Consider the following 25113-nt stretch of genomic DNA (forward strand, 5'->3'; position numbering starts at 1 on the left):
AATTATGTAAGGAAACCAGGAAATCGTTATGGCGCTGCGGCTTCCTTGGTCAAAGGGCCTGTTTAGTAAACAGGAAATGCCTACTCTTTTGTCTATGAAAAATATTTACAAGGACAGAAAAGCCCACAAGAAGAGCCCTCAAACCCATACCTTTCTCCCTCAAGTTTACTGCTGCTACACTTTGCATTAAGAGAGGGAAAAGTATTGCTGCACATCAAGATTATTTGCACTGTTTTCACTCCTTGTTTCTCATTTTTTTGGCAAGGGATGATTGACGTAAAGACTTGTAGCTTTGGATGACCGTTATCATTCCAAGGAGGAGTCTGCGGTTCCATGGTGTAATGGTTAGCACTCTGGACTCTGAAACCAGCGATCCGAGTTCAAATCTCGGTGGAACCTTGAGTGCCCCGAGAGCAGCGCTACTCTTTTGAAAAAGTGCAGAAACAAGAAGAATCTTTGGGTAAAATCTGTGCTTACCCCCTGAAAGGAGCCAACCAAAGCATACAAACTAAACAAAGCTGTTAAAATCTGGAGCTGGTTTTCTTATGACCAAGCTTATGATTCAACGCCTGGATTACAAAAGGCGTAAACGTTTCACCGCATTGCAAAAGAAAATCAAATGAAAAGCATTGATGTGTTGAAGGAATCCTTTGACTTGGAGAGACAGGACTTTTATAGGACTTATTATAAGCAAGAAATGAAACAAAGAAACGACCACTATAATCCTCTGACAGTAATCTTTGTTGAAACCAATCAATCAGAACTTGCGAGGGGAATCATTTCTAAATGATCTCAATGCATTGGTAATCTGGACAACGTTCTGCTAAGTATATTCTAAACCAATGGGAACGAGAAGTTAACCTGGTTTTGTCTGACCAAGAGTGTGGAAATGTAGGAACAGCCCTGAGGAAGACCACATAATCACATGCCTGAAGCGGAAAAATATGTTTTTTTTTCACCACACCATGTCAAAGTGCCCATTATTCACAAGGAAATGCTAACTGCTGGAGAACCCAGCAGGCAAACCACTATCAGGTGTGTTGGGGCTGTGCTGTTGCTCAAAAATAATGGACTGAAATTCACAGGGCATTGCACACTGTTTTTGACTTTTCCATCCCACTCAAATTTAAAACTATGTACTTGGGCCTCAACACTCCTGCCATGGACACAATAAATGGATACCCTTGGAACATACTTTTGGCTGTAGAGAAAAAGGCCATCACAAAGAAATGCTCGACACCAACCACGCCAAAGATCAAAGACTTGACTGACATAGTAACAGACATTAGACATTGGATGAATGGAAAACAGTGACATTCAGGCTTAATTTGGATAAGCACTAATTTGATCGACTTTGGACCAAGTAGGACCCCTATTTTCATTTAAAGGTGATTTTGTTTTTATTTTATGTTATGTTATGTTTTATGTAACTATTAAGTTCTTTTAATTACAATTTTTGCTCCCTGGTCGTGTCCTGTATTGTTTTATGTTTAATCAAAAGAAAAGAAAAAAGGACACACAGAACAAGTTCATTTTCTTGCTACGTTATTCCTGGTTCAATCCCGGGTTTCGGCATGCGTACCTGAATGTTAGTCTTTGCTCAAAAATACAATGAATAGGAATGCTGGGTCTATTGGATATTTTGCGAGATCAGGACATAAATGGCCTGGAAAGGATCTATAAAACATAAACAGCATGCTTTCGTTGGAACATTGTTAGCATGAACATGTTTGGTAACATGTTTGGTTTCGCTGAATGTTGTACCCAAGACCTTCTGCGTGTAGGGCAGATGTGATGACCACCACACAATGAAACCATGAAGCAGAAGTTTGCCTACTTCAATGCTGCTCTCTTTGATATAGCCCAATGATCAAATGTCATACTTATTTTCAAAACAGGACATCCTGTAGAAAGGTGTGGTTCAACGGTATAGCCGTTAGCGCTCTGAATCCAGAGTTTTTCTTCATTTCTTATTGCAATTAGATGCACAAGTCTTTTATGGATATGCCTAGATTCTCGTCTCTGTGGCGCAATCGGCTAGCGCGTTCGGCTGTTAACCGAAAGGTTGGTGGTTCGAGCCCATCCAGGGACGACTGCTCACCTTGCCAGAGCAAGCAAGAAATACAATCCCAGAAGTAACCACTGTATGTAATTATGTAAGGAAACCAGGAAATCGTTATGGCGCTGCGGCTTCCTTGGTCAAAGGGCCTGTTTATTAAACAGGAAATGCCTACTTTTGGTCTATGAAAAATATTTACAAGGACAGAAAAGCCCACAAGAAGAGCCCTCAAACCCATACCTTTCTCCCTCAAGTTTACTGCTGCTACACTTTGCATTAAGAGAGGGAAAAGTATTGCTGCACTTCAAGATTATTTGCACTGTTTTCACTCCTTGTTTCTCATTTTTTTGGCAAGGGACGATTGATGTAAGACTTGTAGCTTTGGATGACCGTTATCCTTCCAAGGAGGAGTCTGCGGTTCCATGGTGTAATGGTTAGCACTCTGGACTCTGAATCCAGCGATCCGAGTTTAAATCTCGGTGGAACCTTGAGTACCCCGAGAGCAGCGCTACTCTTTTGAAAAAGTGCAGAAACAAGAAGAATCTTTGGGTAAAATCTGTTCTTACCCCCTGAAAGGAGCCAACCAAAGCATACAAACTAAACAAAGCTGTTAAAATCTGGAGCTGGTTTTCTTATGACCAAGCTTATGATTCAACGCCTGGATTACAAAAGGCGTAAACGTTTCACCGCATTGCAAAAGAAAATCAAATGAAAAGCATTGATGTGTTGAAGGAATCCTTTGACTTGGAGAGACAGGACTTTTATAGGACTTATTATAAGCAAGAAATGAAACAAAGAAACGACCACTATAATCCTCTGACAGTAATCTTTGTTGAAACCAATCAATCAGAACTTGCGAGGGGAATCATTTCTAAATGATCTCAATGCATTGGTAATCTGGACAACGTTCTGCTAAGTATATTCTAAACCAATGGGAACGAGAAGTTAACCTGGTTTTGTCTGACCAAGAGTGTGGAAATGTAGGAACAGCCCTGAGGAAGACCACATAATCACATGCCTGAAGCGGAAAAATATGTTTTTTTTCACCACACCATGTCAAAGTGCCCATTATTCACAAGGAAATGCTAACTGCTGGAGAACCCAGCAGGCAAACCACTATCAAGTGTTTTGGGGCTGTGCTGTTGCTCAAAAATAATGGACTGAAATTCACAGGGCACTGCAGACTGTTTTTGACTTTTCCATCCCACTCAAATTTAAAACTATGTACTTGAGCCTCAACACTCCTGCCATGGACACAATAAATGGATACCCTTGGAACATACTTTTGGCTGTAGAGAAAAAGGCCATCACAAAGAAATGCTCGACACCAACCACGCCAACGATCAAAGACTTGACTGACATAGTAACAGACATTAGACATTGGATGAATGGAAAACAGTGACATTCAGGCTTAACTTGGATAAGCACTAATTTGATTGACTTGGACCAAGTAGGACCCTTATTTTCATTTTAATGTGATTTTGTTTTTATTTTATTTTATGTTATGTTATGTTATGTTTTATGTAACTATTAAGTTCTTTTAATTACGATTTTTGCTCCCTGGTCGTGTCCTGTATTGTTTTATGTTTAATCAAAAGAAAAGAAAAAAGGACACACAGAACTAGTTCATTTTCTCGCTACGTTATTCCTGGTTCAATCCTGGGTTTCGGCAGGTGTACCTGAATGTTAGTCTTTGCTCAAAAATACAATGAATAGGAATGCTGGGTCTATTGGATATTTTGCGAGATCAGGACATAAATGGCCTGGAAAGGATCTATAAAACATAAACAGCAAGCTTTCGTTGGAACATTGTTAGCATGAACATGTTTGGTAACATGTTTGGTTTCGCTGAATGTTGTACCAAAGACCTTCTGCGTGTAGGGCAGATGTGATGACCACCACACAATGAAACCATGAAGCAGAAGTTTGCCTACTTCAATGCTGCTCTCTTTGATATATCCCAATGATCAAATGTCATACTTATTTTCAAAACAGGACATCCTGTAGAAAGGTGTGGTTCAACGGTATAGCCGTTAGCGCTCTGAATCCAGAGTTTTTCTTCATTTCTTATTGCAATTAGATGCACAAGTCTTTTATGGATATGCCTAGATTCTCGTCTCTGTGGCGCAATCGGCTAGCGCGTTCGGCTGTTAACCGAAAGGTTGGTGGTTCGAGCCCATCCAGGGACGACTGCTCACCTTGCCAGAGCAAGCAAGAAATACAATCCCAGAAGTAACCACTGTATGTAATTATGTAAGGAAACCAGGAAATCGTTATGGCGCTGCGGCTTCCTTGGTCAAAGGGCCTGTTTATTAAACAGGAAATGCCTACTTTTTGTCTATGAAAAATATTTACAAGGACAGAAAAGCCCACAAGAAGAGCCCTCAAACCCATACCTTTCTCCCTCAAGTTTACTGCTGCTACACTTTGCATTAAGAGAGGGAAAAGTATTGCTGCACATCAAGATTATTTGCACTGTTTTCACTCCTTGTTTCTCATTTTTTTGGCAAGGGATGATTGACGTAAAGACTTGTAGCTTTGGATGACCGTTATCATTCCAAGGAGGAGTCTGCGGTTCCATGGTGTAATGGTTAGCACTCTGGACTCTGAAACCAGCGATCCGAGTTCAAATCTCGGCGGAACCTTGAGTGCCCCGAGAGCAGCGCTAGTCTTTTGAAAAAGTGCAGAAACAAGAAGAATCTTTGGGTAAAATCTGTGCTTACCCCCTGAAAGGAGCCAACCAAAGCATACAAACTAAACAAAGCTGTTAAAATCTGGAGCTGGTTTTCTTATGACCAAGCTTATGATTCAACGCCTGGATTACAAAAGGCGTAAACGTTTCACCGCATTGCAAAAGAAAATCAAATGAAAAGCATTGATGTGTTGAAGGAATCCTTTGACTTGGAGAGACAGGACTTTTATAGGACTTATTATAAGCAAGAAATGAAACAAAGAAACGACCACTATAATCCTCTGACAGTAATCTTCGTTGAAACCAATCAATCAGAACTTGCGAGGGGAATCATTTCTAAATGATCTCAATGCATTGGTAATCTGGACAACGTTCTGCTAAGTATATTCTAAACCAATGGGAACGAGAAGTTAACCTGGTTTTGTCTGACCAAGAGTGTGGAAATGTAGGAACAGCCCTGAGGAAGACCACATAATCACATGCCTGAAGCGGAAAAATATGTTTTTTTTCACCACACCATGTCAAAGTGCCCATTATTCACAAGGAAATGCTAACTGCTGGAGAACCCAGCAGGCAAACCACTATCAGGTGTGTTGGGGCTGTGCTGTTGCTCAAAAATAATGGACTGAAATTCACAGGGCATTGCACACTGTTTTTGACTTTGCCATCCCACTCAAATTTAAAACTATGTACTTGGGCCTCAACACTCCTGCCATGGACACAATAAATGGATACCCTTGGAACATACTTTTGGCTGTAGAGAAAAAGGCCATCACAAAGAAATGCTCGACACCAACCACGCCAAAGATCAAAGACTTGACTGACATAGTAACAGACATTAGACATTGGATGAATGGAAAACAGTGACATTCAGGCTTAATTTGGATAAGCACTAATTTGATCGACTTTGGACCAAGTAGGACCCCTATTTTCATTTAAAGGTGATTTTGTTTTTATTTTATGTTATGTTATGTTTTATTTAACTATTAAGTTCTTTTAATTACAATGTTTGCTCCCTGGTCGTGTCCTGTATTGTTTTATGTTTAATCAAAAGAAAAGAAAAAAGGACACACAGAACAAGTTCATTTTCTTGCTACGTTATTCCTGGTTCAATCCCGGGTTTCGGCATGCGTACCTGAATGTTAGTCTTTGCTCAAAAATACAATGAATAGGAATGCTGGGTCTATTGGATATTTTGCGAGATCAGGACATAAATGGCCTGGAAAGGATCTATAAAACATAAACAGCATGCTTTCGTTGGAACATTGTTAGCATGAACATGTTTGGTAACATGTTTGGTTTCGCTGAATGTTGTACCCAAGACCTTCTGCGTGTAGGGCAGATGTGATGACCACCACACAATGAAACCATGAAGCAGAAGTTTGCCTACTTCAATGCTGCTCTCTTTGATATAGCCCAATGATCAAATGTCATACTTATTTTCAAAACAGGACATCCTGTAGAAAGGTGTGGTTCAACGGTATAGCCGTTAGCGCTCTGAATCCAGAGTTTTTCTTCATTTCTAATTGCAATTAGAGGGGTAACCCTTTTATGGGTATGTCAAGATTCTCGCCTCTGTGGCGCAATCGGCTAGCGTGTTCTGCTGATAGGCGAAAGGTTGGTGGTTCGAGCCCACCCAGGGTTGACTGCTCACCTTGCCAGAGCAAGCAAGAGATACAATCCCAGAAGTAACCACTGTATGTAATTATGTAAGGAAACCAGGAAATCATTACGGCGCTGGGGCTTCCTTGGTCAAAGGGCCTGTTTAGTAAAAAGGAAATGCCTACTCTTTTGTCTATGAAAAATATTTACAAGGACAGTAAAGCCCACAAGAAGAGCCCTCATACCTTTCTCCCTCAAGTTTACTGCTGCTACACTTTGCATTAAGAGAGGGAAAAGTATTGCTGCACATCAAGATTGTTTGCACTGTTTGCACTCCTTGTTTCTCATTTTTTGGGCAAGGGATGATTGATGTAAAGACTTGTAGCTTTGGATCACCGTTATCCTTCCAAGGAGCAGTCTGCGGTTCCATGGTGTAATGGTTAGCACACTTTGAATCCAGCGATCCGAGTTCAAATCTCAGTGGAACCTTGAGTGCCCCGAGAGTAGCGTTACTCTTTTGAAAAAGTGCAGAAACATGAAGAATCTTTGGGTAAAATCTGTGCTTACGCCCTGAAAGGAGCTAACCAAAGCATACAAACTAAACAAAGCTGTTAAAATCTGGAGCTGGTTTTCTCAAGACCAAGCTTATGATTCAACGCCTGGATTACAAAAGGCGTAAACGTTTCACCGCATTGCAAAAGAAACTCAAATGAAAAGCATTGACGTGTTGAAGGAATCCTTTGACTTGGAGAGACAGGACTTTTATAGGACTTATTATAAGCAAGAAATGAAACAAAGAAATGACCACTATGATCCTCTGACAGTAATCTTCGTTGAAGCCAATCAATCAGAACTTGCGAGGGGAATCATTTCTAAATGATCTCAATGCATTGGTAATCTGGACAACGTTCTGCTAAGTATATTCTAAACCAATAGGAACGAGAAGTGAACCTGGTTTTGTCTGACCAAGAGTGTGGAAATGTAGGAACAGCCCTGAGGAAGACCACAAAATCACTTGCCTGAAGGGGAAAAATATGTTTTTTTCACCACACCATGTCAAAGTGCCCATTATTCACAAGGAAATGCTAACTGCTGGAGAACCCAGCAGGGAAACCACTATCAGGTGTTTTGGGGCAGTGCTGTTGCTCAAAAATAATGGACTGAAATTCACAGGGCACTGCAGACTGTTTTTGACTTTGCCATCCCACTCAAATTTAAAACTATGTACTTGGGCCTCAACACTCCTGCCATGGACAAAATAAATGGATACCCTTGGAACATACTTTTGGCTGTAGAGAAAAAGGCCATCACAAAGAAATGCTCGACACCAACCACGCCAACGATCAAAGACTTGACTGACATAGTAACAGACATTAGACATTGGATGAATGGAAAACAGTGACATTCAGGCTTAATTTGGATAAGCACTAATTTGATCGACTTTGGACCAAGTAGGACCCCTATTTTCATTTAAATGTGATTTTGTTTTTATTTTATGTTTAGTGCTATTTATGTTCTTTTTATTTCGATTTTTGCTCCCTGGTCGTGTCCTGTATTGTTTTATGTTTAATCGAAAGAAAAGAAAAAAGGACACACAGAACTAGTTCATTTTCTCGCTACGTTATGCCACACGTTTCCCTCCCTTGCCTAATTTGTTGATAAAGTAGCCAAAAATAGCTCAGTTGAGAGAGCGTTAGACTGAAGATCTAAAGGTCCCTGGTTCAATCCCGGGTTTCGGCAGGTGTACCTGAATGCTAGTCTTTGCTCAAAACTACAATGAATAGGAATGCTGGGTCTATTGGGTGTTTTGCGAGATCAGGACATAAATGCCCTGGAAAGGATCTATAAAACATAAACAGCATGCTTTCGTTGGAACATTGTTAGCATGAACATGTTTGGTAACATGTTTGGTTTTGCTGAATGTTGTACCCAAGACCTTCTGCGTGTAGGGCAGATGTGATGACCACCACATAATGAAACCAAGAAGCAGAAGTTTGCCTACTTCAATGCTGCGCTCTTTGATATAGCCCAATGATCAAATGTCATACTTATTTTCAAAACAGGACATCCTGTAGAAAGGTGTGGTTCAACGGTATAGCGGTTAGCGCTCTGAATCCAGAGTTTTTCTTCATTTCTAATTGCAATTAGAGGGGTAACCCTTTTATGGGTATATCAAGATTCTCGCCTCTGTGGCGCAATCGGTTAGCGCGTTCTGCTGGTAGGCGAAAGTTTGGTGGTTCGAGCCCACCCAGGGACGACTGCTCACCTTGCCAGAGCAAGCAAGAAATTCGATCCCAGAAGTAACCACTGTATGTAATTATGTAAGGAAACCAGGAAATCATTACGGCGCTGGGGCTTCCTTGGTCAAAGGGCCTGTTTAGTAAAAAGGAAATGCCTACTCTTTTGTCTATGAAAAATATTTACAAGGACAGTAAAGCCCACAAGAAGAGCCCTCAAACCCTTACCTTTCTCCCTCAAGTTTACTGCTGCTACACTTTGCATTAAGAGAGGGAAAAGTATTGCTGCACATCAAGATTGTTTGCACTGTTTGCACTCCTTGTTTCTCATTTTTTGGGCAAGGGATGATTGATGTAAAGACTTGTAGCTTTGGATCACCGTTATCCTTCCAAGGAGCAGTCTGCGGTTCCATGGTGTAATGGTTAGCACACTTTGAATCCAGCGATCTGAGTTCAAATCTCAGTGGAACCTTGAGTGCCCCGAGAGCAGCGTTACTCTTTTGAAAAAGTGCAGAAACATGAAGAATCTTTGGGTAAAATCTGTGCTTACGCCCTGAAAGGAGCTAACCAAAGCATACAAACTAAACAAAGCTGTTAAAATCTGGAGCTGGTTTTCTCATGACCAAGCTTATGATTCAACGCCTGGATTACAAAAGGCGTAAACGTTTCACCGCATTGCAAAAGAAACTCAAATGAAAAGCATTGACGTGTTGAAGGAATCCTTTGACTTGGAGAGACAGGACTTTTATAGGACTTATTATAAGCAAGAAATGAAACAAAGAAATGACCACTATAATCCTCTGACAGTAATCTTCGTTGAAGCCAATCAATCAGAACTTGCGAGGGGAATCATTTCTAAATGATCTCAATGCATTGGTAATCTGGACAACGTTCTGCTAAGTATATTCTAAACCAATAGGAACGAGAAGTGAACCTGGTTTTGTCTGACCAAGAGTGTGGAAATGTAGGAACAGCCCTGAGGAAGACCACAAAATCACTTGCCTGAAGGGGAAAAATATGTTTTTTTCACCACACCATGTCAAAGTGCCCATTATTCACAAGGAAATGCTAACTGCTGGAGAACCCAGCAGGCAAACCACTATCAGGTGTTTTGGGGCTGTGCTGTTGCTCAAAAATAATGGACTGAAATTCACAGGGCACTGCAGACTGTTTTTGACTTTGCCATCCCACTCAAATTTAAAACTATGTACTTGGGCCTCAACACTCCTGCCATGGACACAATAAATGGATACCCTTGGAACATATTTTTGGCTGTAGAGAAAAAGGCCATCACAAAGAAATGCTCGACACCAACCACGCCAACGATCAAATACTTGACTGACATAGTAACAGACATTAGACATTGGATGAATGGAAAACAGTAACATTCAGGCTTAATTTTGATAAGCACTAATTTGATCGACTTTGGACCAAGTAGGACCCCTATTTTCATTTAAATGTGATTTTGTTTTTATTTTATGTTTAGTGCCATTTATGTTCTTTTTATTTAGATTTTTGCTCCCTGGTCGTGTCCTGTATTGTTTTATGTTTAATCGAAAGAAAAGAAAAAAGGACACACAGAACTAGTTCATTTTCTCGCTACGTTATGCCACACGTTTCGCTCCCTTGCCTAATTTGTCAATAAAGTAGCCGAAATAGCTCAGTTGGGAGAGCGTTAGACTGAAGATCTAAAGGTCCCTGGTTCAATCCCAGGTTTCGGCAGGTGTACCTGAATGTTAGTCTTTGCTCAAAAATACAATGAATAGGAATGCTGGGTCTTTTGGATATTTTGCGAGATCAGGACATAAATGGCCTGGAAAGGATCTATAAAACATAAACAGCATGCTTTCGTTGGAACATTGTTAGCATGAACATGTTTGGTAACATGTTTGGTTTTGCTGAATGTTGTACCCAAGACCTTCTGCGTGTAGGGCAGATGTGATGACCACCACACAATGAAACCATGAAGCAGAAGTTTGTCTACTTCAACGCTGCTCTCTTTGATATAGCCCAATGATCAAATGTCATACTTATTTTCAAAACAGGACATCCTGTAGAAAGGTGTGGTTCAACGGTATAGCGGTTAGCGCTCTGAATCCAGAGTTTTTCTTCATTTCTAATTGCAATTAGAGGGGTAACCCTTTTATGGGTATGTCAAGATACTCGCCTCTGTGGCGCAATCGGCTAGCGCGTTCTGCTGGTAGGCGAAAGTTTGGTGGTTCGAGCCCACTTAGGGACGACTGCTCACCTTGCCAGAGCAAGCAAGAAATTCAATCCCAGAAGTAACCACTGTATGTAATTATGTAAGGAAATCATTACGGCGCTGGGGCTTCCTTGGTCAAAGGGCCTGTTTAGTAAAAAGGAAATGCCTACTCTTTTGTCTATGAAAAATATTTACAAGGACAGTAAAGCCCACAAGAAGAGCCCTCAAACCCATACCTTTTCTCCCTCAAGTTTACTGCTGCTACACTTTGCATTAAGAGAGGGAAAAGTATTGCTGCACATCAAGATTGTTTGCACTGTTTGCACTCCTTGTTTCTCATTTTTTGGGCAAGGGATGATTGATGTAAAGACTTGTAGCTTTGGATCACCGTTATCCTTCCAAGCAGCAGTCTGCGGTTCCATGGTGTAATGGTTAGCACACTTTGAATCCAGCGATCCAAGTTCAAATCTCAGTGGAACCTTGAGTGCCCCTAGAGTAGCGTTACTCTTTTGAAAAAGTGCAGAAACATGAAGAATCTTTGGGTAAAATCTGTGCTTACGCCCTGAAAGGAGCTAACCAAAGCATACAAACTAAACAAAGCTGTTAAAATCTGGAGCTGGTTTTCTCATGACCAAGCTTATGATTCAACGCCTGGATTACAAAAGGCGTAAACGTTTCACCGCATTGCAAAAGAAACTCAAATGAAAAGCATTGACGTGTTGAAGGAATCCTTTGACTTGGAGAGACAGGACTTTTATAGGACTTATTATAAGCAAGAAATGAAACAAAGAAATGACCACTATAATCCTCTGACAGTAATCTTCGTTGAAGCCAATCAATCAGAACTTGCGAGGGGAATCATTTCTAAATGATCTCAATGCATTGGTAATCTGGACAACGTTCTGCTAAGTATATTCTAAACCAATAGGAACGAGAAGTGAACCTGGTTTTGTCTGACCAAGAGTGTGGAAATGTAGGAACAGCCCTGAGGAAGACCACAAAATCACATGCCTGAAGGGGAAAAATATGTTTTTTTCACCACACCATGTCAAAGTGCCCATTATTCACAAGGAAATGCTAACTGCTGGAGAACCCAGCAGGCAAACCACTATCAGGTGTTTTGGGGCTGTGCTGTTGCTCAAAAATAATGGACTGAAATTCACAGGGCACTGCAGACTGTTTTTGACTTTGCCATCCCACTCAAATTTAAAACTATGTACTTGGGCCTCAACACTCCTGCCATGGACAAAATAAATGGATACCCTTGGAACATACTTTTGGCTGTAGAGAAAAAGGCCATCACAAAGAAATGCTCGACACCAACCACGCCAACGATCAAAGACTTGACTGACATAGTAACAGACATTAGACATTGGATGAATGGAAAACAGTGACATTCAGGCTTAATTTGGATAAGCACTAATTTGATCGACTTTGGACCAAGTAGGACCCCTATTTTCATTTAAATGTGATTTTGTTTTTATTTTATGTTTAGTGCTATTTATGTTCTTTTTATTTCGATTTTTGCTCCCTGGTCGTGTCCTGTATTGTTTTATGTTTAATCGAAAGAAAAGAAAAAAGGACACACAGAACTAGTTCATTTTCTCGCTACGTTATGCCACACGTTTCCCTCCCTTGCCTAATTTGTTGATAAAGTAGCCAAAAATAGCTCAGTTGAGAGAGCGTTAGACTGAAGATCTAAAGGTCCCTGGTTCAATCCCGGGTTTCGGCAGGTGTACCTGAATGCTAGTCTTTGCTCAAAACTACAATGAATAGGAATGCTGGGTCTATTGGGTGTTTTGCGAGATCAGGACATAAATGCCCTGGAAAGGATCTATAAAACATAAACAGCATGCTTTCGTTGGAACATTGTTAGCATGAACATGTTTGGTAACATGTTTGGTTTTGCTGAATGTTGTACCCAAGACCTTCTGCGTGTAGGGCAGATGTGATGACCACCACATAATGAAACCAAGAAGCAGAAGTTTGCCTACTTCAATGCTGCGCTCTTTGATATAGCCCAATGATCAAATGTCATACTTATTTTCAAAACAGGACATCCTGTAGAAAGGTGTGGTTCAACGGTATAGCGGTTAGCGCTCTGAATCCAGAGTTTTTCTTCATTTCTAATTGCAATTAGAGGGGTAACCCTTTTATGGGTATGTCAAGATACTCGCCTCTGTGGCGCAATCGGCTAGCGCGTTCTGCTGGTAGGCGAAAGTTTGGTGGTTCGAGCCCACTTAGGGACGACTGCTCACCTTGCCAGAGCAAGCAAGAAATTCAATCCCAGAAGTAACCACTGTATGTAATTATGTAAGGAAATCATTACGGCGCTGGGGCTTCCTTGGTCAAAGGGCCTGTTTAGTAAAAAGGAAATGCCTACTCTTTTGTCTATGAAAAATATTTACAAGGACAGTAAAGCCCACAAGAAGAGCCCTCAAACCCATACCTTTTCTCCCTCAAGTTTACTGCTGCTACACTTTGCATTAAGAGAGGGAAAAGTATTGCTGCACATCAAGATTGTTTGCACTGTTTGCACTCCTTGTTTCTCATTTTTTGGGCAAGGGATGATTGATGTAAAGACTTGTAGCTTTGGATCACCGTTATCCTTCCAAGCAGCAGTCTGCGGTTCCATGGTGTAATGGTTAGCACACTTTGAATCCAGCGATCCAAGTTCAAATCTCAGTGGAACCTTGAGTGCCCCTAGAGTAGTGTTACTCTTTTGAAAAAGTGCAGAAACATGAAGAATCTTTGGGTAAAATCTGTGCTTACGCCCTGAAAGGAGCTAACCAAAGCATACAAACTAAACAAAGCTGTTAAAATCTGGAGCTGGTTTTCTCATGACCAAGCTTATGATTCAACGCCTGGATTACAAAAGGCGTAAACGTTTCACCGCATTGCAAAAGAAACTCAAATGAAAAGCATTGACGTGTTGAAGGAATCCTTTGACTTGGAGAGACAGGACTTTTATAGGACTTATTATAAGCAAGAAATGAAACAAAGAAATGACCACTATAATCCTCTGACAGTAATCTTCGTTGAAGCCAATCAATCAGAACTTGCGAGGGGAATCATTTCTAAATGATCTCAATGCATTGGTAATCTGGACAACGTTCTGCTAAGTATATTCTAAACCAATAGGAACGAGAAGTGAACCTGGTTTTGTCTGACCAAGAGTGTGGAAATGTAGGAACAGCCCTGAGGAAGACCACAAAATCACATGCCTGAAGGGGAAAAATATGTTTTTTTCACCACACCATGTCAAAGTGCCCATTATTCACAAGGAAATGCTAACTGCTGGAGAACCCAGCAGGCAAACCACTATCAGGTGTTTTGGGGCTGTGCTGTTGCTCAAAAATAATGGACTGAAATTCACAGGGCACTGCAGACTGTTTTTGACTTTGCCATCCCACTCAAATTTAAAACTATGTACTTGGGCCTCAACACTCCTGCCATGGACAAAATAAATGGATACCCTTGGAACATACTTTTGGCTGTAGAGAAAAAGGCCATCACAAAGAAATGCTCGACACCAACCACGCCAACGATCAAAGACTTGACTGACATAGTAACAGACATTAGACATTGGATGAATGGAAAACAGTGACATTCAGGCTTAATTTGGATAAGCACTAATTTGATCGACTTTGGACCAAGTAGGACCCCTATTTTCATTTAAATGTGATTTTGTTTTTATTTTATGTTTAGTGCTATTTATGTTCTTTTTATTTCGATTTTTGCTCCCTGGTCGTGTCCTGTATTGTTTTATGTTTAATCGAAAGAAAAGAAAAAAGGACACACAGAACTAGTTCATTTTCTCGCTACGTTATGCCACACGTTTCCCTCCCTTGCCTAATTTGTTGATAAAGTAGCCAAAAATAGCTCAGTTGAGAGAGCGTTAGACTGAAGATCTAAAGGTCCCTGGTTCAATCCCGGGTTTCGGCAGGTGTACCTGAATGCTAGTCTTTGCTCAAAACTACAATGAATAGGAATGCTGGGTCTATTGGGTGTTTTGCGAGATCAGGACATAAATGCCCTGGAAAGGATCTATAAAACATAAACAGCATGCTTTCGTTGGAACATTGTTAGCATGAACATGTTTGGTAACATGTTTGGTTTTGCTGAATGTTGTACCCAAGACCTTCTGCGTGTAGGGCAGATGTGATGACCACCATATAATGAAACCAAGAAGCAGAAGTTTGCCTACTTCAATGCTGCGCTCTTTGATATAGCCCAATGATCAAATGTCATACTTATTTTCAAAACAGGACATCCTGTAGAAAGGTGTGGTTCAACGGTATAGCGGTTAGCGCTCTGAATCCAGAGTTTTTCTTCATTTCTAATTGCAATTAGAGGGGTAACCCTTTTATGGGTATATCAAGATTCTCGCCTCTGTGGCGCAATCGGTTAGCGCGTTCTGCTGGTAGGCGAAAGTTTGGTGGTTTGAGCCCACCCAGGGACGACTGCTCACCTTGCCAGAGCAAGCAAGAAATTCGATCCCAGAAGTAACCACTGTATGTAATTATGTAAGGAAACCAGGAAATCATTACGGCGCTGGGGCTTCCTTGGTCAAAGGGCCTGTTTAGTAAAAAGGAAATGCCTACTCTTTTGTCTATGAAAAATATTTACAAGGACAGTAAAGCCCACAAGAAGAGCCCTCAAACCCTTACCTTTCTCCCTCAAGTTTACTGCTGCTACACTTTGCATTAAGAGAGGGAAAAGTATTGCTGCACATCAAGATTGTTTGCACTGTTTGCACTCCTTGTTTCTCATTTTTTGGGCAAGGGATGATTGATGTAAAGACTTGTAGCTTTGGATCACCGTTATCCTTCCAAGGAGCAGTCTGCGGTTCCATGGTGTAATGGTTAGCACACTTTGAATCCAGCGATCCGAGTTCAAATCTCAGTGGAACCTTGAGTGCCCCGAGAGCAGCGTTACTCTTTTGAAAAAGTGCAGAAACATGAAGAATCTTTGGGTAAAATCTGTGCTTACGCCCTGAAAGGAGCTAACCAAAGCATACAAACTAAACAAAGCTGTTAAAATCTGGAGCTGGTTTTCTCATGACCAAGCTTATGATTCAACGCCTGGATTACAAAAGGCGTAAACGTTTCACCGCATTGCAAAAGAAACTCAAATGAAAAGCATTGACGTGTTGAAGGAATCCTTTGACTTGGAGAGACAGGACTTTTATAGGACTTATTATAAGCAAGAAATGAAACAAAGAAATGACCACTATAATCCTCTGACAGTAATCTTCGTTGAAGCCAATCAATCAGAACTTGCGAGGGGAATCATTTCTAAATGATCTCAATGCATTGGTAATCTGGACAACGTTCTGCTAAGTATATTCTAAACCAATAGGAACGAGAAGTGAACCTGGTTTTGTCTGACCAAGAGTGTGGAAATGTAGGAACAGCCCTGAGGAAGACCACAAAATCACTTGCCTGAAGGGGAAAAATATGTTTTTTTCACCACACCATGTCAAAGTGCCCATTATTCACAAGGAAATGCTAACTGCTGGAGAACCCAGCAGGCAAACCACTATCAGGTGTTTTGGGGCTGTGCTGTTGCTCAAAAATAATGGACTGAAATTCACAGGGCACTGCAGACTGTTTTTGACTTTGCCATCCCACTCAAATTTAAAACTATGTACTTGGGCCTCAACACTCCTGCCATGGACACAATAAATGGATACCCTTGGAACATATTTTTGGCTGTAGAGAAAAAGGCCATCACAAAGAAATGCTCGACACCAACCACGCCAACGATCAAATACTTGACTGACATAGTAACAGACATTAGACATTGGATGAATGGAAAACAGTAACATTCAGGCTTAATTTTGATAAGCACTAATTTGATCGACTTTGGACCAAGTAGGACCCCTATTTTCATTTAAATGTGATTTTGTTTTTATTTTATGTTTAGTGCCATTTATGTTCTTTTTATTTAGATTTTTGCTCCCTGGTCGTGTCCTGTATTGTTTTATGTTTAATCGAAAGAAAAGAAAAAAGGACACACAGAACTAGTTCATTTTCTCGCTACGTTATGCCACACGTTTCGCTCCCTTGCCTAATTTGTCAATAAAGTAGCCGAAATAGCTCAGTTGGGAGAGCGTTAGACTGAAGATCTAAAGGTCCCTGGTTCAATCCCAGGTTTCGGCAGGTGTACCTGAATGTTAGTCTTTGCTCAAAAATACAATGAATAGGAATGCTGGGTCTTTTGGATATTTTGCGAGATCAGGACATAAATGGCCTGGAAAGGATCTATAAAACATAAACAGCATGCTTTCGTTGGAACATTGTTAGCATGAACATGTTTGGTAACATGTTTGGTTTTGCTGAATGTTGTACCCAAGACCTTCTGCGTGTAGGGCAGATGTGATGACCACCACACAATGAAACCATGAAGCAGAAGTTTGTCTACTTCAACGCTGCTCTCTTTGATATAGCCCAATGATCAAATGTCATACTTATTTTCAAAACAGGACATCCTGTAGAAAGGTGTGGTTCAACGGTATAGCGGTTAGCGCTCTGAATCCAGAGTTTTTCTTCATTTCTAATTGCAATTAGAGGGGTAACCCTTTTATGGGTATGTCAAGATTCTCGCCTCTGTGGCGCAATCGGCTAGCGCGTTCTGCTGGTAGGCGAAAGTTTGGTGGTTCGAGCCCACTTAGGGACGACTGCTCACCTTGCCAGAGCAAGCAAGAAATTCAATCCCAGAAGTAACCACTGTATGTAATTATGTAAGGAAATCATTACGGCGCTGGGGCTTCCTTGGTCAAAGGGCCTGTTTAGTAAAAAGGAAATGCCTACTCTTTTGTCTATGAAAAATATTTACAAGGACAGTAAAGCCCACAAGAAGAGCCCTCAAACCCATACCTTTTCTCCCTCAAGTTTACTGCTGCTACACTTTGCATTAAGAGAGGGAAAAGTATTGCTGCACATCAAGATTGTTTGCACTGTTTGCACTCCTTGTTTCTCATTTTTTGGGCAAGGGATGATTGATGTAAAGACTTGTAGCTTTGGATCACCGTTATCCTTCCAAGCAGCAGTCTGCGGTTCCATGGTGTAATGGTTAGCACACTTTGAATCCAGCGATCCAAGTTCAAATCTCAGTGGAACCTTGAGTGCCCCGAGAGTAGCGTTACTCTTTTGAAAAAGTGCAGAAACATGAAGAATCTTTGGGTAAAATCTGTGCTTACGCCCTGAAAGGAGCTAACCAAAGCATACAAACTAAACAAAGCTGTTAAAATCTGGAGCTGGTTTTCTCATGACCAAGCTTATGATTCAACGCCTGGATTACAAAAGGCGTAAACGTTTCACCGCATTGCAAAAGAAACTCAAATGAAAAGCATTGACGTGTTGAAGGAATCCTTTGACTTGGAGAGACAGGACTTTTATAGGACTTATTATAAGCAAGAAATGAAACAAAGAAATGACCACTATAATCCTCTGACAGTAATCTTCGTTGAAGCCAATCAATCAGAACTTGCGAGGGGAATCATTTCTAAATGATCTCAATGCATTGGTAATCTGGACAACGTTCTGCTAAGTATATTCTAAACCAATAGGAACGAGAAGTGAACCTGGTTTTGTCTGACCAGTTTGTTAGCCTAGCTACAGTGCTGAAAAGGAATTTAGTGTTACTTTTGTTGACTTCTATTAGATTTGAATAATATCTGGTTTGGGCCTTACGCAGAGCCTGCTTATAGGACAGCAGGCAACTTTTCCATGCTTTTAGGGATTCTTCGGTGTGAGAGCGACGAAATAATCCCTCTAACTTTCTAACTCTTTGTTTATGTGAACGCAGTTCTTGGTTGTACCATGGGGAGGCGCTTTGGCCTAATGACCTTCTGTTTTAACGGCGCGACAACGTCAAGAGCAGACTTCAGAGAATTCATGGTCAAGTCGACAAATTGATCACTTAAACTGGGACTAAAACTATTCTCAGCAGGATCACATGACATGTCACTGAATATTGGCTCTATTATTTCTTTGAATTTTGAGATAGATTTTTCAGATATTGTCCTTTTCATTATAACTTTATTTTGTGGGACTGGATGATCTTTAAGAATAAACTGAAAGGTAATTAGGAAATGATCTGACAATATAGGGTTTTGAGGGAGGACAATGAGGTCACTAATCTCTGTTCCATACGTTAGGACAAGATCCAGAGTATTCTTGTGAGTGTGAGTCGGTTTATTTACATTCTGAGTGAAACCAATGCTGTCTAACAAGGCGCTGAAGGCATTACTGAGAGCGTCATCACTCATGTTCACGTGGATATTAAAGTCTCCAGCTATAACTATTTTATCCCAGGCTAACACTAAGTTTGATATAAAGTCAGAAAACTCTGTTAAAAACTCTGAGTAGGGACCAGGAGGTCGGTAGATAACTATGAACAAAACTCCTTTTTGGTTTCTCATATTTGGACATGTGATCGACAGCATAAGGCTTTCAAATGAGTGAAATGCATTGTTAGTTTTAGGGCTCATGAGTAGGCTTGAGTGTGAGATCACTGCCACACCACCACCTCGGCCTGTGCTCCTGGCAGTCTGAAAGTTAACATGGGTGGGTGGGGTGGACTCATTTAGTCTGACGTAATCGTCTTGTTGAAGCCACGTTTCAGTTAGAGCTAGAAGATCTATGTTATAGTCACTAATTAATTCATTAACTAAGAGCGATTTGGAGGAAATTGCTCGAATGTTTAGCAGTCCATATTTTACGTGTTTATTCATTTGTATATTTGTGTCATTTGTGATTGTTATTTTCCTTAAGTTATTTGGTCTGACGCCTGAAATATTTTTTCTGAGATGTGACTTTTTGGCATTATTTGTACGAGGAACACGAGGGACACACACAGTCTCTATCTGTCTTGAATCTGAACACTTCACATGTAACAGAACAGGCGAGAGTTCAGCGACAGAGGAGCGTCTTAAACTGCTGCTCTGCGCCCGGGGCTCATCCCTAGATGGTCACTTAACACGACTAAGAGTATCGGTCAAATTCCGAACTAATAGGGATGTACCCTCCGAAGTCGGATGGATGCCATCCCTGCGTATGAGCCCAGGCTTTCCCCAAAACGCACTGCAGTTATCAATAAAGACAACGTTGTTTTGAGGGCACCATCTGGATAACCAGTTGTTGAATGCTGAGAGACGGCTGTACAATTCAGCATTGATCCAATTGGGCAGGGGACCAGAAAATATTACAGTGTCTGACATCGACTTCGCTAGGTCACACACCGCGGCTAATTGAACTTTGAGCACCTCTTTAAACCTTGTTGAAAGAATTAGAGGACTGAATGAAAGATAGGTACGCTGTAGCTATTGAACACAATATGAGCTCAACAGATGAAGCTTTTATTTCAGTAAGCAAGAGGGGCACAGTAAAGTCATGGAGCTTTAAAGCACCAACAGCATGCTCAAAGTCAATGAGAGTTTGCACGAAACACACAGCTGGTTTCACTGGGGATCGAACCCAGGACCTTCTGCGTGTAAAGCAGATGTGATGACCTCTACACAATAAAACCACAGAGCATGTGCCTGCATCCTACATGGCTGCTCTCTTTGATTTGCCCTGTTGAGTAAATTGGCTGTTTCTTGGAACAAACTTGGAGCAAAGCCTAAACGATACAAAGATAACGTGAAGTCACCTAAAATACAGCTCACAAACAGATTTTTACCACTTTCAGAGATGGAATCAAATGAAAAAAGGAAAGATGACGTGGCCAAAATACAGCGAGGAGGATCTGTGCCAGGAGCCAAGGTCACGCAGATTGTTTTGGTTGGAGACGGCGCGATAAGTCACGTGACGCATGAAAAGATAAACACACATTCTTTTCCAAGCGCCACTGTTTCTGAGATAACGTCACTCCTTCCAAATATTATGGCTAAGCATGGAGGAGCTAAACAGCTGATTGTGCACGTGGGTGCAGTGGACATGCGGCGGGAACAGACTGAAGTTTTGAAAAAAGACTTCTTGAAGTTATTCGACGTGCTTGATGAAATGGAAATCAAAACATTCATAAGTGGGCCTATTCCAAACATCGACAGGAGGATAAACAAGTTTAGCCGGCTTCTTCAGCTGAACACATGGCTGTCCAAAGAGTGTGCCCCGAGAGGACTACACTACATTGAGAACTTCTATCTTTTCTGGAAACGAGAGGACCTGTTTAAGAGAAATGGCCCCCACCTATGCAGAGATGGAGTGAGGGTGCTGACAGAGAACCTGCTCCACGCTCTGAGGCATTGGACTGGGCCTGGACAGGGTCCTGAGCAGATAGTTAGAGAAGAGAGGAATGAGAGAAGAATTCCTGCTCCATCAGCCAGAGACCGAGCCAATGTTTCAACATCAAAAGCACCACAACCTCAGCCTCCACCAAAGGATTCATCAGCAGCTGCTCCACCACCAGCAGCAAAGGATTCAGCTCCAGCTGCTCCACATTCACCTCCACCGCCTCCAGAAAAGGAACAATTTTCAAAGGCCTTGGACCCATCTGTGACAAGCCCAACAACATCCCTGTCAACGCCCCTGCCTTCACACCAGCCCTGGGTTCCCCCTACAACATCTACTCCCACTAAAGATTCATCATTCTCCTTCTCATCTCCACTCTCACCCATGGGCCTTCCCAGCCATTTTGAAAGTCTGATCAAATCAGGCATTAAGATGGCTCCACTCACGCCCAATATAGCAAGGGCTATGTCAAAACTTATCAACTCTTCCCTGCACAAGCCGACTACACCAACAAAAGCCCCACCTCCCATCCCCCTCGCCTCTCACCTGGTCCCAAACTCTCCTTGGCTACAAAAGCCCCACCACCCATCCAACCTCGCCTTTCACCTGGTATCTCCCATAGCTAGGATGCACTGGGTCTCAGCGTTGCCGGGACTTATTGTCACATTAAAAAGCAAACCAACCCAGGGCCCTATGTAAAAAGAGCCCCCCCTAGTGCTATTTCTGTAGTCACATCATCACACAGATGGAAAAACAAAATGCGAGTCAGGCCCAATCTGAGAAATGTGATTCATATTCCCTGTGAAAAGATAAAGCCCAGTCCCACTGAAACTAGTCTGAAACTTGCTGTGCTAAATGTCAGATCCTTATGTAACAAATCTCTCTTAATTAATAATTTTATTTCTTCTTATAATCTTGATTTTATGTTTTTAACTGAAACATGGCTTGACAAAAACACAGGAAATGTAGTTCTGATAGAATCTGCTCCACCCAACTTTAAGTTTGAATCTGAAACACGAGAAAACAAAAAGGGGGTGGAGTCTGTGCTGTCTTTAGAGATGAAATAATTACCCGCAGGTTGTCTTTTAGGGTGTTTTCATCATTTGAGTATGTATCCTTTAAAATGGAGCTAAAACGGTCTCCATCCATTCTCTTCATTGTTTTATACAAGCCTCCCCAGCACTGCCAAAGTTTTATTGATGATTTTACTGAGATGCTTTCAGTCGTATGCACAGACTTTGATGGTTCGGTCATTACAGGTGATTTCAATGTGCATGTTGATAATATTTGTGACAGAAACGCTAAAGAGCTTGATGCTGTCCTTGAAACCTTCAGTCTTACTCAGCATGTGAGAGGCCCCACCCACAGCAAAGGACACACTCTAGATCTCATATTTACAAAGGGGGTAAATATTTCAAATGATAATGTGATCAATGTTGCTCTGTCTGATCATTTCTGTGTCTTCTTTGACCTGTCTGTTTCTCCCAAACCACCGGTTGGTCCTGCAGTTGTTCAGAGGAGACACATACGTGATGGCACAGGTGCACTGTTTATGGAAATGATAAACTAAATAAATCATTGAATAATTAAATACATAATTAATAACAAATTAAATTCAAATTAAATAATATTTGTTGATCTTGTGTTCTTGTTTTTCCTTCATTATTTTTTATTTTTTTTTCCCTTCTTCTTCTTTCTTCTTCTTTCTTCTTTCTTCTTCGACAGGTCGCTGCCCCTTCCCTCAAAGCCTGCGAAGTACGGAATCAAGCTGTGGGTCGCGTGCGACTCGCTGTCCAGTTACGCCTGGAAGATGCAGGTTTACACCGGGAAATCCGATAAGCGCGCGCCTCCGGAGAAGAGCCTGGCCACGCGGGTCATGCTCGATCTCTCCGAGGCACTGGGACTGGGGGTCGGGGGGGGCCGCAACGTCACGTGCGACAACTTCTTCACCTCGTACGAGCTCGCCCGAAGGCTATTCTTCGAGAGGGACGGCCTCACCCTGCTGGGGACGCTGCGCGCCAACAGGAGCGAGATCCCGCGGGAACTGGTCGACACGAAGCGCAGGGCGGTCGCGTCCTCCGTCTTCGCGTTCACGTTGGGCGAGACCGCGCCGGGGACCTCTTCCACGGCTACGGCGACAAACGGAGTCCCCTCGGTCCTACCTGGCGAAGAAGAGCAAGAACGTGCTGATCCTCACCACGGTGCCGCGCCAACTACGGAGACGGCGATCCTCCGAGCAAACCGGCGGCCGTGTTGCATTACAATCGCACCAAGGGAGGCGTGGACAACCTGGACAAGGTGACGGGTACCTACAGCTGCAGGAGGAAAACCTGCCGCTGGCCCCTCGTCCTGTTCCACAACATGATCGACGTGTCCGCGTACAACGCTTTCGTCCTGTGGCGGGAGCTGAACCCGACGTGGATGGTCGGCAAACGCCACAGACGCAGGCTGTTCATGGAGCAGCTGGGGAGCGCGCTCGTCGCGGGAGGGGGGAGGAGGACCCGCGCCCCGGCGTCATCGGGGACATCTCGGAAGAGGGAAGAAGAGAGGGGAGAGGGGAGAGGAGAGGGGAGAGAGGGGGGGGAGAGGAAGAAGAGAACCCGCGTGCGGCTGTACCCGCGAAGAAGAAGAGGTGCCGAATATGCCCCAGGAGCAAGGACACTAAAACGACGAACGTGTGCCGAGGGTGCCTCGTACACGTGTGTGGCAAGTGCGCCCTCAGCTACTGCCCGCACTGCGCTCGGACCTAAGTATCTGTCGACCTTACGATCGCTGCTGTTGCCGCCCTTGCCTTGCTATGGTGTCAATTTTTATTTTATTTTAAATAATGATGAAAAAAATAATAATAATAAATATAACAATTGTGTCCTTATGATGAAGAAGTAGAGAGAAAAAGAGAGAGAGAGAGAGTAAAGCGAGACCCCTCCTCCGTCCACGGGGGGGGTCAGCGATACAAAGCCTCCATCTACGGGGGGTCCCTCGTCGATGGGGGGTCTGTGATACACCCCCACCCACCCTTGTCCATGGGCCGTGGGGGGGGTCTCTGATTCTGTGACTCTGGTGGGTCTCGAACTCACAGCCTTTGAATGCCTTTGCAACTTTTGCCTGATTCCCCTTTTTCACAAAAGCAAAACAGTCATCCGAAAACGGTCTACATCAATCATTCCTTACCAAAAAACTGAGAAACAAGGAGTGAAAAGAGTGCATTTACTCTTCAGGGTACTTATTCAGGGATACTTTTCAATCTCTAATTGCAAATTGTAAAAGAGCTCTTTCGGGTGATAAGTTTTTCTGTACATGTAAACAACTGATTTGCTTGAAAGGCTATTATGAAAGCACTGCTGGGATTTAAACCCAGGATTTCCTGTTTACTAGACAGGCACTTTGACCATCTAAGCCACAGCGCCTCTTAAATGCTACTTTAACCTGTTTCAGCTAGATATTCAGTGACCAATGTTACTTCATAGATTTTGCGTGTGCAATAGCTCTTCCAATCGTCCCTGGGTGGGCTCGAACCACCAACCTCCCGGTTAACAGCCGAGCGCACTGGCCAATTGCGCCACAGAGACAAACAGCCCGCTTAATAAAATATTTGCACCTTGACAATCCGCAATATGTTTTTTTTAAAGCGAGCCAGCAACATTCGAAAGTTCAGCCCCTGTCCAATCAACTGCGTTTAATGGAGAGCGAGGGCATCAATCTTTCTACCTTTGAGCTAAATCCCCTGTACCAATGTAGCTATAAAAAAACTGGAAGTCTTTCAATCAATCGACTCTCGCCAATTTATTGTGCACTCAATATACTGCAGTTAATCTGGATATTGAGGAAAAATGGCAAAATAATGTTATTTGACATAATGCCGATGTATTTGCTTACTTTTTCAAGCACACTTGGCAATTGAACCTCGTTCAGCAGTGCCTTTCATCAGATAGTAAAGCGAGCAGATTTTCCATTGTAAAAAAAAAATGTGTTCTCTCACCATTAGCGACTCTGGTGGGACGCGAACCCACAACCTTTGAATGCCCTTGCAAATTATACCTAGAAGTCCAATGCGCTATCCATTGCGCCACAGCGCCCATACA

The 25113-nt window shown here is 42.3% G+C and overlaps 9 non-coding genes across 9 annotated transcripts; 8 read left to right on the top strand and 1 right to left on the bottom strand.

The window, feature by feature from the left end:
• The first annotated feature begins 327 nt into the window (after window positions 1–327).
• Window positions 328–399, top strand: trnaq-cug (transfer RNA glutamine (anticodon CUG)). Its single transcript has one exon. It is a non-coding gene; the product is annotated as a tRNA-Gln (tRNA).
• A 2076-nt stretch (window positions 400–2475) lies between these two features.
• trnaq-cug (transfer RNA glutamine (anticodon CUG)) lies at window positions 2476–2547 on the top strand. The gene has a single exon. It is a non-coding gene; the product is annotated as a tRNA-Gln (tRNA).
• A 2085-nt stretch (window positions 2548–4632) lies between these two features.
• Window positions 4633–4704, top strand: trnaq-cug (transfer RNA glutamine (anticodon CUG)). The gene has a single exon. It is a non-coding gene; the product is annotated as a tRNA-Gln (tRNA).
• Window positions 4705–8019: 3315 nt separating this feature from the next.
• On the top strand, window positions 8020–8093 carry trnaf-gaa (transfer RNA phenylalanine (anticodon GAA)). The gene has a single exon. It is a non-coding gene; the product is annotated as a tRNA-Phe (tRNA).
• Window positions 8094–10239: 2146 nt separating this feature from the next.
• trnaf-gaa (transfer RNA phenylalanine (anticodon GAA)) lies at window positions 10240–10312 on the top strand. Its single transcript has one exon. It is a non-coding gene; the product is annotated as a tRNA-Phe (tRNA).
• Window positions 10313–12451: 2139 nt separating this feature from the next.
• Window positions 12452–12525, top strand: trnaf-gaa (transfer RNA phenylalanine (anticodon GAA)). The gene has a single exon. It is a non-coding gene; the product is annotated as a tRNA-Phe (tRNA).
• A 2139-nt stretch (window positions 12526–14664) lies between these two features.
• On the top strand, window positions 14665–14738 carry trnaf-gaa (transfer RNA phenylalanine (anticodon GAA)). The gene has a single exon. It is a non-coding gene; the product is annotated as a tRNA-Phe (tRNA).
• Window positions 14739–16884: 2146 nt separating this feature from the next.
• trnaf-gaa (transfer RNA phenylalanine (anticodon GAA)) lies at window positions 16885–16957 on the top strand. Its single transcript has one exon. It is a non-coding gene; the product is annotated as a tRNA-Phe (tRNA).
• Window positions 16958–20254: 3297 nt separating this feature from the next.
• Window positions 20255–20327, bottom strand: trnav-uac (transfer RNA valine (anticodon UAC)). Its single transcript has one exon. It is a non-coding gene; the product is annotated as a tRNA-Val (tRNA).
• Window positions 20328–25113: the final 4786 nt, after the last annotated feature.

The sequence above is a fragment of the Eucyclogobius newberryi genome, unplaced genomic scaffold (assembly GCF_026437365.1).
Source record: "Eucyclogobius newberryi isolate DKJ021-1_F unplaced genomic scaffold, fEucNew1.0.hap1 SCAF_103, whole genome shotgun sequence".
NCBI classification, from domain to species: Eukaryota; Metazoa; Chordata; class Actinopteri; order Gobiiformes; family Gobiidae; genus Eucyclogobius; species Eucyclogobius newberryi.